Raw genomic sequence first — 16,935 nt, forward strand, 5'->3', positions numbered from 1 at the left:
ACTTCTCGGAGTCGCATCTTACATGGCATATAACTTCATATGTCTTGGTGCGTATATTTCCGAAAAAAAACTCTATGATTTATGTTAATTCACGAAATAATTTTGGGCCCCCTTTTCGAGCTCGATCCCCCCACCAATTAGGGGGGTTTGGGTTGCGAGAGATATGGTCCTGGCTGCGACACTCAACACGCCGTTTTGCTCTCCAAAACAGTATTTACAATATCGATAAACCGTGAATAATAATCTAACAATTCAGCTAGATTACGATTTATAAGGAGTCCGTCTTAGATCGAATTCAAGGTCGTTTTCGAATGCTCGTTTCTGCCTGTGACAAACGTGTAAGGCGGAAATATTTCGATTAATTTTATTACTTCGTTCGTAATTTTATTTCTTGGTTAAAATTACCTTAAAAGTTGCATTGCCTGATTAAACACTAAATCTGGTAAAACAACAGATCATGTTTTGTTCTTGAGCATTTTGTAATCTCTCCTTGAGTAACGCTTCCGAAAATGATAACCTTCCGCATGCAATAGTGTCATTTCATTGGTTGTCGTAATCTCAAACCACAAACGGGCCGCAGAAAATATCCTCGCGAGTCAGTGACTCTTTTTCAAGATAATATCAGGGCTACATCAGGCAGTATAACGATGCCTATCATTATATAACGCACCACTTTAGTAACTACATGCTACAAATCAGTGCTGGTATCCACCGATCGTGCGCAGCGAATATCCCGGTATTTATCGCTTCGAACGGTACATAATCGCAAGACCGTCACGCAAGTATCCAATATATTCACTAATTCGGCTACACTGATATCAACGATATCAAGATATCCAATTAGTCCCACATTCCTTTATAAGTATCCAAACTCCAATACGTCGACCCATTCCCATCGAGAAATATGCGTTGTAACCACACAAAAACTCAAATATTCAGCGTCTCAATTCGAAATGGGGTTGGTAGTCGCGCCTTGTAACAATGTTTACTGGCTACGCAAAGCGGAGTGGAACGAATCTAATGGGATGTTGAATATGATTGTGCGTAGTGGAAATAGTATTTTTCAATGCACATGGATATTTCGGTATGCGTATGCAGTATGCTATAATACAGGTATATTATCAAATATTGAAAGTATTACCGCCAATAATACCATAAATATCCATTTTTTACATGATGACTACTGCAAAGTCACGCCAACAAAATATGTCGTGGATGAACATTAATTGGGAATTTAAGTTCAGTCGTCACTCCATCCTACAATCTCTATAGTCGCACGTAACTGGTTGTCTGCAACTTCTTCATTTCACACATGACCTAAAACGTAGCATAACATTGAAAATGCACCCGTTTTAATGTACGATACTTTGGTTGCAAGATGCCACCAAACCTATGATTATGGTGGACTGTCTAAAAATTTTAAGAACTATATTGTTACATAGTATGAGGCTATATGCATAGTTATATGCGAGTTTAGCAGTTCTACGCATGCGTGGGCGATAAAACGCCATTGCGCATGCATATATAGAGACTCAATTAGACTTCAATCTGTCAGCAAAATTCAAATACTGTGAATCATACCTCGTACTTCCAAAATTCAACTCCACTTTCCTTGTCACTCGTCTCGTGACTTGAGCTGACGTGGCCCGCGTCAAAATGTAAAATGACCCGAGATGTCTTATGATAGGCTTACCATACGTCCTCTTTTAAGAGGATTTGTCCTCTTTTTTGACTTTTTTGAAAGTGTCCTCGGAGGACGCCCTTTTGTCCTCTTTTTTGAGATTTTGTCCTCTTTTTAGGTCAGATTTAAAGCAAAAAAAAATTTTTTCTTCTTTTTTTTAGTCATCCACCTGGCAATGTGAGAGAAAAACGGTATTTTGAGCTCTGAGCGGAAAAAAAGACTTTTTTTTTAGTCAACCGATCGCAAAGTGGGAGAAATTGACCGGTATTTGAGAATTCTACTCCGGTTTTGCAAGTTGCAAATTTCTGAAAAAGTGTCCTCTTTTTAGATTTCCAAAATATGGTAAGCCTATCTTATGAGTCGAAGGCAGTGACTTGCTCCCGATACTACTAGGTATCCGACTAAAATCACTCAAGTCAGCGGTGTCTTACAAAAAGCCTAGAGGTGGGCCGTGCTATAAGTCGGCAGTTACGGAAAAATAAGAAGAATATCGGCCTGGTGTTAAAATGACCATAGCAGTCGACAAACACCATGAATACCCAAAACAAACAAACTCAAGTTATTGTCCGATTCGGATAATACTCATCCGATCGGGTTGCCCAATCATATTGCATCACCCTCCCACTGTTTACAGTTATTGCTGTACATCGATCGGTGTAAGGCAGAGGTGTCAAACATGCGCCACATCCGGCCGACCAGACGGTTTCATCCGGCGAGAAGAATAGTAATCAAATATTCACGTCTCATGATTAACTAATCGACTATGCTTCAATGATCATGACAGCCACAGCTTCGAGCTTCCTGATTAGGTTTCCAAGAAGTCAGCTACCGGCGGGGATTCTGAAAGCGCTTTGTTGGTAGGTTGGCAGATGAGGATTTAAGATTAATTCTAGACATCTGGAGGTGCGATATACGTGATGAACAAACTGAAGCTGCGTAACAAAATATTTTACAGCATGACTGCTTTATTGTGAAGGAAACGGCTATAGCCCAGCAAACACAGTACAGACCAAAGATGTAGAAAAGCCGAGCCGATATAGTAGATATTAGATCTCGGCAGGTCGTAGAAAGGGGGATTTTGTGTCGACTCAATTCAACGTCTTTTCCATGTCCTTCAATAATGTAAATATTATGCAGATGCTACAGCCTTTAAACATGGTGAGTAGAATGTAGATCCTACGTTAGAAGAAGAAGATCCTGATATAATAACCTGTTTTCTACCACTATGGGCTTAACCTGATCACGGCTGCGTACACACACCACATTATTTACTACATATTAATCACATTTGTGATAATTTAATTTCAAACGAATTGGCAATAATGCCGTTGTAAAAAATAAAACGAACAAACGAACGAATGTCTTTAGAAAGAAAGTGAAAACAGTCCTTATCATCAGGTTTCATCTTCTGATGAGCCAGTTAAATAACCAGCATGCGGCCTTTTCTTTTCAACACCCTGCAGAAATAAAATGAAAATGATGATTAATAGCTAAGACATTCGTACTGCGAAAATGGCAGAGGTAGAGACTAACGAATGACTCCTACATTTTTTTCGCCCATACTTACTAAAATGGATTCGATTCTGAACTATTTCCACTTAAGTTTTCAAGTTTTATTATTATATTTTTCAATATTATATGACTAGAGAACTGACTTCAATCGTCACTTCTACTTGATTATCAAGATCAACGATGACTACTTCAGCACTCTTTGAAAACAGCCACTAACACAAAAAGAATTCTTGACTAGAGAACTGACTTCAATCGCCACTTCTACTTGTGTATCAAGATCAACGATGACTACTTCAGGAATCTTTGAAAACAGCCACTAACACAAAAAGAATTCTTGACTAGAGAACTGACTTCAATCGCCACTTCTACTTGATTATCAAGATCAACGATGACTACTTCAGCAATCTTTAAAAACAGCCACTAACACAAAAAGAATTCTTGACTAAAATTTCTTCACATTCTGTCCAAAATGATCAATTCAACAATCCAAATGAATCAGTTATTTGGCAGCTAGTTGGAGAGATATATACTCAAGTCTAGAAAGTGGAATGATACTCTGTCTGGAAAGCTGAAGACCTAACAATATTGTGTACAGAGAACAAAACATTTGAGTGGCTGGCTGGCTGCACTGGTATAGACATTAACAAATTATTAGAATTGACAGCAAGATAACCAGCAAGACATTAAAATGAGAATTAGTGCAGTTTCTTAGGCTGTAGTGATACACAGCCAGGAAAGTAATTGACCTAGCAGAGAGCAAAACGTTGTAAATAAAGCGAGCGAAACCTCCGACAAATGATACGATAAAACATTAGAATCGACAGTCTTACTAGAAGCAGAATAACAATCATAAGGGGTTAGAGAACAGAAGCCCGGGAAGTGACCATCAGAAATTACTGCATACTGGCCGAACAAATCCATGACCACTAACAAATGGTCTTTCAATAGTCAATTTTGATACCAAATGACACCACCCCTATTTCACAGCAACATTTAGCAAATACAGCGCTGGAGTCAACCTTATATAAGCGCTAACCAAACTCCCATTAGTTTTCCCACCTACTACTTCGCGGATGGAAATACGCATTAAAGCGAACGGACGCGACTTGTCACACTCTTGCTATTTCTGCTCGTTTTTTCTCTTCGTTCCTCTTCTCTGTCGCTTCCGCTTGAGGAGAGAAACAGTCGGCCGCGTTTACGGATCGTGAATTCCCGGTGGGTGATTCTTCCTCGAATGGTCAGCACCTTGAAAATTGAGAACAATGTTGTTGCAAAATGCATGACAATTTGAAAGTTACATCATTCTAATTATTCCAGTTATGGCCGTGAATCGTTACAAGTGCGGTAACCATAAGAATTATTACTATACTTCAACTACAAATACAATATGTTGTATAAAATGATTACCAATTCTTTTACGTTGATCGAGTCCCAAATAGATGAAATATGTCAAAGAGTTTGCTAAATTTTTGTATAATTTGACAGATTCCGAAATCTTCTCAAAGTGCACCTTTCAAAAATTTGATATCAAGACTCCCAACATTTTACAATTCGAAGTTGGATGGCTTCACCAATACAAGCAAACAGTTTGTATCGCAATTGACAATTATGTAGAGAACGCTGCGAGACATATGAGTAGGCCTACCCTAAAACGTTTCTCTGACATGGACATTAGGACTCTTAAAATATGACTTTTTTTCTCAAATCGTTCTGGCTACTTGATAAAATTGTTAGGTTACCTAATTTAAGCCTAAACACAAAATTTGGTTCAATTCCAGCCAGTAACCGCTTTGCTACAGGAGAAGAAAGTTTCTATTTATTATATAAAAATAAATAGGTAATAAAAATTTGAAAATTTTCTGTTCACCCCATGAAAGTGTTAGGCTGTCTATAGAAACGATGCTCACCAAATTTGGTTCAATTCCAACCAGTGGAAGCGGAGATATTGCCGTCGAAAAATTTGGATTTGAATAAAATAGTATTTACGGCAGGGCTGGCCAACCTTTTCAGCCAACGGGCCACATTCGATTGACGAATTATTGCGCGGGCCACAAGCCGCGCAAGGCGCGAAAATTTCTTGAAATTCATAGGTCAATAATATTGTCACTTGACTATATTGCGGGCTTGTTGTATTTCGCTGAGCTAAGTTTGCGAGGACTGGGCTATTCGGCACATGGAGATATCGATATCGAAAGATGCGAGCAGCATGCGTCAATCATTTCGTGCCTAGGTTTCATAGTCGACGGTCTTACTGCGAGCGCAAACTCAATGTCGCATATGTTGAACGACAATTTGTCTCGTAATCGTGAATATAGTTTGACTTAATCTGATACAGTAGGAGTTCTTCCATTTTCACAAAAGGGCAACAATATTAAAAACAAGAAATCGAGTGACAACATGTTGCGCCAAGCTTGTAGAAAATTTTTACCTTTGATAAAACTATCGCTAATTATTCTGCTTTATTGTAGTGTACGAAGATATACCAATATGTGAATGGCTGATCGATCTGTCAATGCGCCGGAACTGATATTTTAGTCATCACATCTCAAATGTTGCGGCCAGACCAATCAAATTTTTGGTTGGCCTTGCATGTTCAATTGCAATCAATTTTTGATGATATTAGAAATTTCGGAAATTGCCTCGCGGGCCACTCAAAACCTTCTCCCGGGCCACGGGTTGGCCGGCCCTGATTTACGGTGACCGATTCTTTGTTTACTTATTAAAGTTGTGCTCACCGTAAGTACTATTTTATTAAAATCCAAATTTTTCGACAGCAATAACTCCGCTTCCACTGGTTGGAATTGAACCAAATTTGGTGAGCATCGTTTCTATAGACAGCTTAACACTTTCATGGGGTTAACAGAAAATCTTCAAATTTTTTATTATTCATTTTTATATAATAAATAGGAACTTTCTTCTCTTGTAGCAAAGCGGATACTGGCTGGAATTGAACCAAATTTTGTTTGTAGGCTTAAATTAGGTAACCTAACAATTTTATCAAGTAGCCAGTACGATTTGAGAAAAAAAGTCATTTTTGAAGAGCCCTACTGTTCATGACCGTCCACGTTTAGAGTTGCATCTCAAAGATGCTAAAATAAGCCTAAATATAATCCTAGAAATACGATCGTCCACTTTGACTGACTGAATTTCTAAAAACACCTTGATAGCTTCCACATCTTACGTTTATATATACCGTCTGCTATCGGCACAACAAAGTAGGCCTATTTAAAAATAACAAAACAGATTCAACATACCACATCTCTTGCAAAGGCTTTTGCTTTCATTCAATTTGCCATCAAACCTCTTTAAATCCTCCTTTGTGGTGAGTTGCTTTGGAATTCTTCTAGGATCAATTCCGATATCGTTTTATCATATACAATCTATGGCGGAATAAAAGTTTCTGATAAGTTCTAAAACGAACACAATTTTCCACACAAAAGTCAATTGCCACACGAAATGCCAAATGCTACGGTCTCATTTTACAAGGTATGGCGAGGAAACGTAGTGGTACGTTCCATTATAGCTAAACACCAATGAATTGCGGGTTCGAGCGTGACACGTCGACTCCATAATTCCTACCGAAGTGTTGGCCGTTTATCTAGGCTCCTCCTCGCCATCTGATTCGCAAAGCCATGTCTTAAAAAGCCTAGGAGTGGGCCGTGCTATAAGTGGGCAGATGGTTGCCGATGCACTCGGCACTTGGTGAATTCGGCCGCACAAACTCGCCACTTGGTGAATTCGGCCCTCGGGAAATTTTGAAATGAAGTGTATTTACAGCTATTAATATGAATTATCAAAATAATAATAGTATTATCAAGTGATTCGTCAATCTTGTAAGGAGGTCAGGGCATCCGTAGATCGCGCAGTCACGGCGTGATTAGATCACGGATTGCGTAGCCACGGGAAATAACACAGCGCTCATATACCGACCACGCGCGGTCTGCTTGGAATCGATGGCGTGAGTCACGGGCCTGTGTCGTGTAAGTTTTGAGAAGATGGATCTTGGCGTTGTATGTGAGATCAAAACTGTGGAACATCAAGCGGCGCTTCTTCGTTTATCGATCACGACAAGCCAGTGTTCCTCATCAACAAATGTTTCGCATGATCACGTCAAAATAAATTATTTTTTGCCTTTGGAGAGACGATTCCACTCTGGGATTAGGGTGTCTCGATAACACGGTTGAAGGATCCCAAGATTACGAGATCTACCACGAGCCACGTCACGTTTAAATTTCCTTTTTGATACTGTTCATTCATATTAAATGCATTTCTAATGCGAAGGTGTTCTAGTGCCAATTCCTCCAAGGGCCGAGTTCACCAAGTGAAGAGCGTCGCGTTATTTCCCACAATTACGCAATCTGTGATCTAATCACGCCGTGACTGTGTGATCTACGCATGCCCTGACCACCGTACAACATTGACAACCACTCAAAGTGCCAAGTTCACCGGCAAACATTCCAGTAACCAATCATGGTGACCGGTACCGCTACGAGATCTACCACGGCCGAATTCACCAAGTGCCGAGTTTGTGCGGCCGAATTCACTAAGTGCCGAGTTCACTGGTAATCGGGCAGATACGGAATAATAATAATAAGAACCGGCCTGGTGTAAAATGACCAGTGTAGTCGAACCACCACCATGAACACCACAAACAAACAAATGAACATCTAACATGGAAAAGAAATTACCTTTGCAGCCTTTGACAAACACAGTTACCATTGAAACCAGCAATTTAGGTCTTATTCGAAAGCAGAATAACAACTGTTTTAGTGGACATATCAAATCAAATGTTGGAAAGTTCATGTAAAATAGCCCAAAATATTATCTTACTGTGACCATATTCCATCAATATGGTCTGGCTAGCCAAATTCTCTGGGCCAACATAAACAAGCTGCGTTTGGTTTCAACGATTAATAATCTTGTCACTGGATTCGAGGTATAATTGCACTCAAATATCAAATTTTGCTCCATTAATCAACATCAAGTTGAAAATGTCCATTCTTGCACCAACTTTTATAAAATCATGAATCAGTGTTCTACAGGAATGTATCTATATGACTTATATACCTAGAAAATTCAAGCATAAATATTATGATATACCGTAGGTATAGGTACCGGTAATTCAGATGCTTAAAGCGAATTATAGTGGTCTAATTTCACTAAATTAGAGCGAAATGCCAGCAATATAATTGTAATCTAATTCGGAAAAAACGGTTTAGCTCTAATTCTAACCTGGAAAAGCTGAAACTTTTCTATAGTTGTCTACACCTGTTTTGCAGAAAGTCAAACAGCTCTAGGCGTCATATACTACAGGCAATTCGAAATACCCCATAAGCTATATGCTACTGCATATATACCTTTAACCCGCTACCTCAGTCAGTCACAATTCCTATATATTTACGGCATTTTCCATACAGAAAGAGCGAACTATGCCTGGCTGCGACCTGTTGCGCGTCAAATCTTTGTATGGCGCGATGACGTAAAATTTAAATCGCCGAAATATTCTAGAAGTCACGCATCGATAATCATATTCCTAAACGTACAACATATCACTTAGTTATTCTCTGAATAAAACTATTAGCCATACTCGTTGAACATGCGAGATTACCGAAAGAGCGAATATATATATAATGAAGATCATATATATCAGAAGAAAACAGAACTATTCGACCTTAGAGCAACAACACGAATATACAACACCGGTGACATCCTCACGCAATAAAACGAAGGGAGAACATTGTTTTCTAATAGATAGAACGAAGCTACCGCATGAGATCGAACAAAACCGGATAGAATTCATCGTGATTGAATGTACCGACAAAGTCATCCTTTCTACGTATTTTAGTCGTACCCTCGAGAGATAGAAAATTTGCATTATTAGGTTAACCACCGGATATAACGAAGCCTAATGCATGAGATGGAACAACAACGAGTATGAATTTATTCTGATTGAATATAACCACAAGACCATCCTACTACGTATTTTAGACATTCCCTCGACACTTAGAAAATCAGAACCTAATCGAGATGATCCCGGATGATCCTTTTACGGTTTTGTGTTTGCTGGGAGCTTACATGCCGTGTTTTCATCGAGGGAAAGCAAGAACGCTTGTATCATCAGTGAATACAAATATAAAACTTGAATATGACACTATAATTTGTGTGATGTTATTGGACCAAGTTGTAGCATATAGTTGAAGTTTTGAATGCTCTAGGGATCGACTGAATCCGCCGGTTACGCTTGGCAGTTATACTTACAGCAAATTGAATTCACTTGTAAGTGTTGTCAAAGTCCTTAATGATGCTGCACAGAAGAAGTGTAAAACAAGCACACGCTATGCTGGATATGATATCCAAACTATGCTGGATACTATGCAGCATAGTCTGTGCTTTTCATGACACCTCTTTTCTGCGGGATCAATAAGGACTTTGACATAACATATCCAGTTGGCTGGTGCTGCCCGCGAACGATTTGAAGGTTTCAATCCGGCCCGCGATGTAATTCGAGTTTGACACCTCTGGTGTAAGCAGAGGTGGTCAAAGTAGTCAAGAAAGCTACTCAAGTAGAAGTAGAAGTAGCGACGAAAAAATCTACTCAAGTACGAGTAGAAGTACTTCTTCCATAAGCAACCTAAAACTACTTGAAGTAGAAGTAGAATTGACTGACTTTAAAAGTACTCAAGTAAGTAAGTAGTTGTGAAAACGATCCTAATTCGTTCACATGGATTGTAAAAAAGTGCAAATTGAGCTATGCGAAAGGTGACGAGCTTGATTCATATTGATGCATACCAGCAGTTATCCAATTTTCGATAGCATAAGCAATAAGCATTCACCAACATCATGATAGTATTGATATGGAAATGCGATACTAATCCTCTGTTTTCTCGAATAGCACATTTTAGAAAATAGCATGGTACGGCGCCATCCCCCATATTATAAGGCCCGTAGTTTAGTCGAAGAGCAATACGGAGAAGTTGTATAGGATACGGTGTAAACACTTTACGCGATTAGTAAACGTTAATAAAAAATATGGTGGACCGTAAAAATGCCATATTGTGTAGCTTTGTTTTCGGAAATTAAAGGCATTACTACACCGCTTTTATGCTTCAACATGTATGTTATCCAGACAAAAGAAATGATATTAATTATAACTCAAAATATATGATACTGGGAATTAAAAGTGAAATATAAATACTACTTCTAAAAGTGGAGTATGTATTTCATGCCTTTGGTCCAGAAAGTTTCAAAGGTGGTGTGCTAAAACAGCTCTAAAACTAAAAAAAGTCAGAGTCCACGTTTCCAGATTAGGACACGCTATGGACATGATATATTACGATATGACAAGTAAATGCTAGATTGCGAAACACCAGTTCCAAACGTTATGATGAGCCATATATACTGTGATGAAATATTTCATATGAGCGAAGGGCGACAATGTGGTGTAAGCGGAACCACGCCAACCCGCGACCTAAATTATATTCACCGATACTTTCGTGAAATCAAATTGGTCACTCAATATCCACCGTGCGCGAAGCGCGACGAAAATTCTGGGCTTTACTCAACTTTTGTGAAAATTAAATGTTGATACTCCGTGAAAACAGCCCCGAAATTTCTCAGGCTATCTTCCTGATTGGAAGATTGAACTACTTCTACTTGACAAACTGAAAATAGCGAAAAGTAAGTAAGTAGATCACAAAATATTACGAAGTAGAAGTAGAAGTAGCGAAAATCAGATCTACTTGAGTAAGTACCAGAAGTAGTGGAAACCTACTTGAGTACTTCGAAAAAGTAGAAGTACTTCGTTACTGACCACCTCTGGGTGTAAGGCCTATTCATAATTATACCGAGTAACTCATTTAGGATCAGGCGAGTGGAACTGACGTTCCTGAGTGTTATTTCACTGAATTAAATGATTTTATCATATTCCCGTCGACAGGTATTGCCCCTTGGCGTGAGACATGGAGAAAACGCTTTTCTACTTACATGTGAGCAATATAAATCGAGACACTTGGAAGTTTTGGAAAACGTTTGTCATGACCATGGGATTAAAGACCAAGAAATTCGAAAGGCGCGCAAAGACCTTGTTGCTAAAATGGAGAAACATATTGTGGAATTATTGGATGAACTTCAACAGGTAATACTGTGTTCACTATTCGAGTCTAATGATATAAGCTAGCTTATTGTCAAAGCTTAAGGCCTGCCTTTATACTCGCTTGCTTTACGTGATGCGCGTAAAATTTTAGGAATATTTGTGTGAGACAGCTGTTAGGGAAATTAGGGAAGCCGCAGCAAAATTTTTTGGAATAGATTTAATTCGTACAGTTCGCATGTCCTGTGCATTGGCTATATCACTCGACATGCATCCACAATGTACTTTGTGCGGCTTCAAGCAAGAGCATAGCTTTTTACCGGGGTCCTCAAAGGTGACAGGTGTTCATTAAAGATCGGCTCACACACTGGACCAGGGGTGGGCAAACTACGGCCCGCGGGCCGCATGTGGCCCGCAACACCGTTCTATGCGGCCCGCGAGAGCCTAAAGAAACTTTTTTAAATTTTGATAAAATGCGTACTAAAATATCGAATTGATGCAGGGATTTGATTATCTTTTTCTTAGTATATTTCACCATGATAATTCTAAGACAGTTGTTATCAAACCGTGATCGGTGGATAATCCGATAATTATCGACGAAAAACTCACATAACTACGCTACTGCTGGTCGACAATTTCCTGGATTTTTTTTTTAATTTTACATAATAAATTAAAAATTTTAATTGGATATGCGGAGTCCTCTACTTGTTAGAATTGAACCAAATTTGGTGTGCAGCGTTTTTAAGGGTAACCTGACAATTTAATAGGTGAATGGCTGGAATCTGGAAAAAAGTTATTTTTGAACAGCCCTACTAATCATATTCAAACGCAGGGGCATGAAAATTTTCAAGTTCAATTGATCTCCTCCAACAAACAACAAACGAAATAATTTTGGGCCCTTTCTAGCTCCTCCTGATTGAAGTTTTTATTGGGCGCGACAGTTACGGCCCTTGAAAATCATATGACTCCGCTGTTCCACTCGCGTGGCGAAAACCAATGAGCCAATCCCTGCATCCACTGTGTGATTAAGGTTTTAGTTCCATTATAGTAGGGAATAATATATTCATTCGGGGCCTAGTTCAAACAATTCTTTGGTGAATGGGATATTACATAGAAGTGGAGAAATAATTCTTTCGTATACTTGCTGTACAATGTAAAATGTACATAGTATGTCTTTAGGCCTGCCTATTGCAGTTGCGATGTCAGAACATAAAAATCAAATGATACAATCAATTCATTTTACTCTTACATTACTTGCAATGACTTCATCATGGCCGGATACTTCAGACCGACTCCAAAATAAATGTGATGCGAAAAATCCTCAATCCATTACGATTCGCTGCGGTGGTACCGTATACTTTCACAGGAAGTCGATATTCGAAAATAAGTTGCAATATGTGGCTATTTTTATGTTACAATAATACAACCTGCCGACGTGGGCCTACCATAAATCTGCATTAAATGCATTTCAGTCATACTTTAATGCACACCATTTTCAAGGGCATACGAAGTATGACACGGAAGGAGCACATGGTAGGTTGTTATAGCCGGGGAACCAAAGCCGCCGTTTCTCCTCCCATTTTCGACTTGTACACATCCCTACGTGTCACTAGCTCACTACATCTTATCAGAGTCGGATTAAAGAGTTTTATCTTTATCTTACATATAATGCGATTATGAATATATTTTCGAATGTATAAACAAAATAAACATAACTAACCTTTCACTAATTGTACGATTTGCCAAGTATCTCTGTGGCCCACCTCAAATTACTACTGTGTTCCACCAGTGGGCAAAGGCCCACCCTTTGAAAACCCCTGATCTAGGTCGATGCTTTCACCCATTTTTGGTTAGAGGATGCAATCATCCGAGGTTATATCAGACACATATTTTATGCAAACTGCAAGATATAGCAAAAAATATCTTTAGTATTTGGCATCAGCTATAAGTCCAATGCCTCATTCAGCTTATCCAGTATAACTTCAAACTCTTTTACGCTCCGTAATTTGAATCAAGATGAAGATCTTATGGATAGTCGGCCTGATGATGAAGATTTTGAAATCGAATATGATTCAGAACATGGAGTAATCCACCAACGCAAGTTGAATGATTTGAAATATGCTTTAGGCCTTAAAGCATGAAAATATTTGGAACTTTTAGCATCCTTGCGAATTGAGAAAAGATCACTCTGCAAGTGAGAGAGAGAAGATAGCCCTATCTCATTTTCGATCATGAGAAACGGCGTTTTCCTCGAGTCGTAGGGCTGCTTTCGGTAACTTTGTATTTTGCCGGGATATTGGCGTTGGTATGACACTGTTACCATTGGTTGCTGGAGGAGTTACGAATCTCGATTTACAGCTCAAGCAAATGGCAAATGGCTATTGGTAGCTCAAAAAGAATCCTAAATGTGGCATTCTAGAAAATAGCAAGGTATTCGGTGCAGTAGCAGTTGCACTCTTATCTTTGTGATACGATTGTTGATATACAATGTTCTTTCCAATTCTCTACTAGTTGCTGACGATTACCCCTGACGAGTGTCAGCCGAAAATATTCGGGTTCATTTCAATATGAATATACTATTTAATTATCTTCGTAACAAATACAGAAACATTGCGAATAATACAGAAACATTGAATTGTTGTAATATCACAAGCAGGATTTGGTCATATGTGTCAGCTTTGAAATATTGTATTATCTTATCTTATCTGATACATGTGTCACACAGCCATATGTTATGTCGGACACCAGACATTCAAAAAAGACTAAATATCTAAATAATTTTCCGGACAACCTTGGCATAGTCAGCGATGGGCAATGAGAAAGTGTCATCCAATATCTGAAGATGATAGGGGTATGATGCCAGAGTATATTGGAGCTTACATGTGTTAGCTGACTATTGCGCGACTATCAAACGACACAAACCACAGAATTAGGAGTTATTAACGTAAATTTGGACCCTGAGACTCGCACTTTTGTGTCCTGCAGAAGCAATATTATTCTAAATCAAATAAGTAAAGCAGCATAAATGTTTATTTGAAGTCTATTGACTTACTTTCGACTGTTTGTGGTTTTTATACAATAAACACAAAATATTAAAAGTATACTACTTTACGTTGGTTGTGACACAATGTGGCGGGTGCCTAACCAACAAACTTGAATTGACAGAGAAAAACCGAAGTCCTTATTAAATTTATCGTCCAAAAGTTCGTCAAACTCAATTGTCTGATCAAAGTCAACATCGATTGTGTCGACCAGTGTTATCGGTTCGCCAATAATATCGAGTCGATATCACACTTTAAAAGAATTATATGCATCGGCCATTGGAGGTAAGAAATATCGGCAATTTTTGCAACGTCACAACATGGCGGTAAGAATTCTGAAAACTATAATCCTTGACCGCTAGACTGGGAATATCGCTGTATTTCATATAGCTAACACATTCCAGGTGTCCAGATGCAGCCTTTCTATTTTATTTCATGTTCGAGTATAACAATTGGCTGTGAAGCTGTTGAGATAAATGCTTTGAAGTTTTGAAAATTCGCCTTGTGAGGTAGATTCCAACTTATTTGAATATCGGCTAAATATATCGGTGATACCGGTGAAAGTGTTAGATATCGGTTTTATCGGTATCGGCCCAAAAATTCAATATCGGTAGGGCTCTAATGGTAGCCCTAATGTAATTAGTTACGAATAGGAGGTTGGCGGGATGTAGTAGGAATCAAATCCCCGTCCTTCTTGAAGGCGGTTTCTTATCTCCAATATTTATAGGGTGATTTGAAATTAAGGTATCAGTATCACGTTGGTGGATTTTACCGAACAATATGAAAGTGATTTCCAGGGTAAGATGTCCCCAAAATATCTGAATGCGGACAACACAATGCAATAAGATAAATATTTTAACCAATTTTAATTAACCCTACCATAATACGTGGTGTAACTACTGGGCCAGATATCGTTAAAATAAAGTTTTTCATGACAAAATTTGTCAGTTTTTAGGTCAAAAACGCTTTTCCGTAAGGACAGACAGTCCCTACCAGAAATGAATAAAAGTATAGTACAATTTCACCATTATGTGCAAAAACACTTAATTTGCGTACATGAAGTCAAAATTTGGTCAAAATCAAGTTGTTTTAGGTTAAAATCCTCCGATTCTTAGGTAAAAAAATCGCCCTAGTTATTACACCTCACATAGCTCAAATACGTGAGTATGACGTCATAAACGGTGAAAACATTTTGACCGCCTACGGCGTGCAGGTGGTACGCGAGCACTGCGTAAAACCTGGAAGTGGTACGTGGGTGGAAAAAGGTTGGGAACCACTGCCCTAGGGGGTACCAGAATTTGCAAAGGGTGTACCACTCGGATGGGGTGTACAGGGGTGTACCAGATCCGAGTAACAATGAGCCGATGGCTAGCTATCACAAAGGCAGGTTTATAGGTCACTACAGGTTGACTTTAATAACCCTTGAAGGCGTCGACACGGTGCCAGAGCTATTTGCTAACCTGCATGTAATATTTGTTGAATTTATTGCAAATCAATTAACTAATTGAATCTGCCGAGCCTTATACTTGTTAGAATTGTTAGGTTACCTAATTTAAGCCTACACACCAAATTTGGTTCAATTCCAGCCAGTAGCCGCATTGCTACAGGTGAAGAACGTTTCCATTTATTATCTAAAAATAAATAACAAAAAATTATAAAAATTTCTGTTCACCCCATGAAAGTGTTAGGTTGTCTATAGAAACGATGCTCACCAAATTTTGTTCAATTCCAACCAGTAGCCGCATTGCTAGTCGGGATTTAAGAACCCATTTTTCGTTAAAAAAAGAGTTATTTTCAATCCACCCTAATGTAAAAGTGCACAGGCTATTGATAACGTATCACTTTTGAGATTTAGGTGTAATTTATACGCATATTGCTTGAAATCGAAAATAGGTGGCTCCTTGAGGGGCCATTTGACACATTTGGGGGAGCGATTTGGCTCTATTGGACCACCGGCAGTTGGCAACCCTGCCTCCAAGCACCAGTAGACCTTCCTGTACAAAATCCATGAACTTGTTTGGCCGCGAAGGGCTTTAGGGAAATGGTTGAATCCAAAACGAGTGAAGAAATTGTCTTTTTAATGAGACACTTGATACATAGTCGCCAAATTGTTGCACATATGAACAAAATGTTGTATCTTCATCTTCTTTTTATATAACAATTTTTTATTAGTTTGTGCGAATGAAATTTATTTTACACAAAAAGTGCGAATGGGGCTCCAAAAGGTTGAAAAGCACTGGAATAGAAGAAATATTTGCTTATGACATCACAATCAAGCGGTGTACAATATTACACTTGAGATAACATTGTACCATATCCTCATTAACCTGACTCTGTGCGTCAACCTGTACTGACCTATAAACCTGCCTTTGTGATAGCTAGCCATCGGCTCATTGTTACTCGGATTTGGAACACCCCTGTACACCCCATCCGAGTGGTACACTCTTTGCAAATTCTGGTACACCCTAGGGTGTACGACAACCCCGGTTGAAGAGCACTGATATAAACTATGCTCCTGTGGTTTGAATCAGTGGTTCTTCCCTTTTTCATGTAGCGCTTTTTTTCAGGAACTTCTGTGGTCTGGCGACCTCCTGTCTTATTTCATAGTTGGT

General features: G+C 38.9%; 2 long non-coding RNA genes across 4 annotated transcripts in view; both read right to left on the reverse strand.

The window, feature by feature from the left end:
- LOC145434526 (uncharacterized) overlaps window positions 1-16,935 on the reverse strand; it is a 369,322-nt gene that overhangs the window by 292,720 nt on the left and 59,667 nt on the right. The window lies entirely within an intron of this gene.
- On the reverse strand, window positions 2,964-12,710 carry LOC145434554 (uncharacterized). Of its 3 annotated transcripts, none has more exons than XR_013913459.1 (4): window positions 12,699-12,710; window positions 6,448-6,573; window positions 4,253-4,438; window positions 2,964-3,138 (listed from the first exon to the last, which is right to left on the reverse strand). It is a non-coding gene; the product is annotated as an uncharacterized LOC145434554 (long non-coding RNA). The 3 variants fall into 3 exon arrangements; XR_013913456.1 differs by lacking the exon at window positions 12,699-12,710 and adding an exon at window positions 7,882-8,651; XR_013913455.1 differs by lacking the exon at window positions 12,699-12,710 and having other exon boundaries at window positions 6,448-6,801.

This window comes from Botryllus schlosseri, chromosome 1 (genome assembly GCF_051294905.1).
Source record: "Botryllus schlosseri isolate E-star chromosome 1, Bs_hap1, whole genome shotgun sequence".
Taxonomy (NCBI): domain Eukaryota; kingdom Metazoa; phylum Chordata; class Ascidiacea; order Stolidobranchia; family Styelidae; genus Botryllus; species Botryllus schlosseri.